Source organism: Nycticebus coucang, chromosome Y, assembly GCF_027406575.1.
Source record: "Nycticebus coucang isolate mNycCou1 chromosome Y, mNycCou1.pri, whole genome shotgun sequence".
Lineage (NCBI taxonomy): Eukaryota > Metazoa > Chordata > Mammalia > Primates > Lorisidae > Nycticebus > Nycticebus coucang.
Genome location: NC_069805.1, coordinates 29,663,679 through 29,666,309, shown reverse-complemented (window position 1 = coordinate 29,666,309; position 2,631 = coordinate 29,663,679). Strand labels below are relative to the sequence as shown.

Sequence of the window (2,631 nt, the reverse complement as noted above, 5' to 3'; positions counted from 1 at the left end):
ATTAAATTTATTTCTTAACATATCTCATGTCTGCAGGGTGTAGAATCACCCCCATAGAAATCCTCATTTTTACTTGCCACCTATTCAGTTAAAGTAATTAATGAACTTTTTGTCCTTCAAATTTTTGAATATAGATGGACTGTCACATGGTCACACTTTAGGTTGATTCAGCTTTAACGCTCCAAGTTGCACTAAATGACAGGGTAGAGTTTCCTACTGTGACTTCTCAGTTGCTCATATCTCCACAAAGCTAAATGCTAATATAGATGTTCATATTTTCATATTATATTCTAACAGTAATTTTCTTCTAGACTTTTAACCTTCATTTTAGGAGATAACTTGCTTCTGTGGCCACTTGCAAAGCTGTTAGGAATGGCCAATTCACTGTTAATGCACATGGTGATCTTACTTACCCCAGAGTGTAATGAAGTATTCTATTGTCAAGTTCTCTAGTCCCTCTGGCTTTGGGGGGCATCACTGTAGTCCCTTAATCGTCCACATGCATCTCCCAAATGGCCGACACTACCCCAAATTGATGAGTAGTAACACACCAGATTTTCCCCTCTAATACTTACCCTTGCCCATATTTTGATTAGTTGATTTGTGCTGTCTGGCTCATCAGTTGTTTTATAAATGGTCCATCCATGAAAAGTAATGCCAAATACAGAAAGAGCCAAGAAACAGGAAAAGGCAAACAAATTCAGTTCATCAGTAGAGGATGTGACTTATTAGAGAATTTGTGGAGAGGTGCATGGACATGGGTAGCAACAGGACAGGTGGATGTCCATGATGTTATACCCCAGACACAGTGCTTATATACTATAAGAAATAGGTATACATGTTAATGTATTAGAGAATTAAGGTTGGCCTTACTGGACCAGAGGAAGATGCCAATCCCATTTGCATCATTATCTCTAACTTGTGTGATAACATCAAGGGTGTTTTGACCTAAGGGCAGAATTTATAGTAATATGTGCTTTTGCACAAGGAACAGTTGATAAAGTAAATATTTGAGAAGTGTTCCCCGAAGAGGGGTTAATCAGAAGTCAGTATAGCATATTATCATCCGAGAAGGGGGTACTTTAGTCTCCACAAAGCTCCCTATCCAGCAGCATGGGTTCAGGTAGCCCTTAGGAATTCAGGGTAGCTCAGTGGAAGGTCTCAACCATACAGTTTGGATTCACTAGGTTCTCAAATATAGGCAATTGAACTTGTTCAAGTCTTCATTATTTCCAACTTTATTGTTTCTCTTCCCCTCTACAGAAAAAGTTCCAGAAAATTTGAATATCATATGCCAAAAAAATCACACTAATCACATTCTGCTCATCAAGTAAAAGTAGGGGACATCGCTTCTTGGTCTTTTGGCTAAGATCAAGTGTAGTATCTGTTCTTAGTAGTAAAAGAGGGGGACAGGAGATGGAAACAAGTGTTGGGGGCAAAGAAAATTGCAGGTTGGAAGAAGTACAGCATTAGGAGTGTGTGTGTGTTTTACACTCTCACTGGAGTTTAAGATGCACATCACCAGTCATGTCTAATGTAGGCTAACAGGAAGAGAGATGTGTTTGTCCATTTGTTACAAGTGTGAAGATGGGATTCCCCTGGTAATGAGATGAGGTGACAGTGGGTGAGTTTTCTTCAGGGGTGATGACCTAGTAGAATTAACAGGTCTCTGGCTCCAATGCAGAGCCATTCTACTGGAAGGTAGCTGTCTCCAAGCTGCTGGGTCTGTGTAGGGAGCCTTACTTACTACCCCAAATTATCCCAACCATTCCACAGGAAGCCAAACTTCTGATGCTTCTGTCTGTACTGCATGAGGACAGGCTGGCTGCCTATATTATGGAGCAGGATGATGGAGAAATCCCATGTTCTACATGAGCAGTTGTGTTGCCCAGTTTGGGGTTCCAATGGGTATACATGGGACAGACATGTTTTTCCTGTGACACTTCCAATTACCACAAGATTCTTAGCCCATAGCCCAGTTAGTGACTTGTGCTTCAGGTGGCTTATGAGAAGAATCTGAGAAACTCATTCATTCCTAGTTGATTCACTCTGACCAGATATCAAAATATTCCTTGTAAAGAAGGCAAAATGTTTCCAATTACCCTGAGAAGACTGTCTTTTATTAGTCATAGGTAGCACCTAGGATGACCTTTCTGAGGGGTAGCAAAGGTAGTTCTGTGCAAACTGCCTTACATGGAATTGTGAAGACTTTAGCGTGGCCTCTGCGGCAGCAATTCCAGTGAAGCTGGTGTAGACAGAAGGAACTCAATCAGGCCTCCCAGTATATCCTGTCCCCCTGACAGCATGGATATGCTTTGCTGGGGAACTAGACAAGCCTGGAGACCCCAGGAGTTCACAGCTTGGTTAGTAGTAGTGCTGAGATTTGGGATGAAGGCATCTTGAGCAAGAAGGCCAGATTTCAGAAGGAGCCAGCCTCTCCAGGAGCCTCTGTGTCAGTGAATTTCCTCTTCAGTTCTGTGTTACTCATCTGGAATAGGTATGGGTGATGAGTCTTTTTTATAGGCCTCACAGTTTTGTGATGAGGTTCAAGAAAGAATAGAACTTTGAGAGTGTCTGTGCCTGCCTCTTCCTCTGGTGCGTGATGGTGAGAACAATAATGATAGTTGTTTG

The 2,631-nt window shown here is 41.7% G+C and overlaps 1 pseudogene; it reads left to right on the top strand.

Moving 5' to 3' along the window:
* The first annotated feature begins 1,345 nt into the window (after positions 1 to 1,345).
* On the top strand, positions 1,346 to 1,524 carry LOC128579209 (uncharacterized; annotated as a pseudogene).
* Positions 1,525 to 2,631: the final 1,107 nt, after the last annotated feature.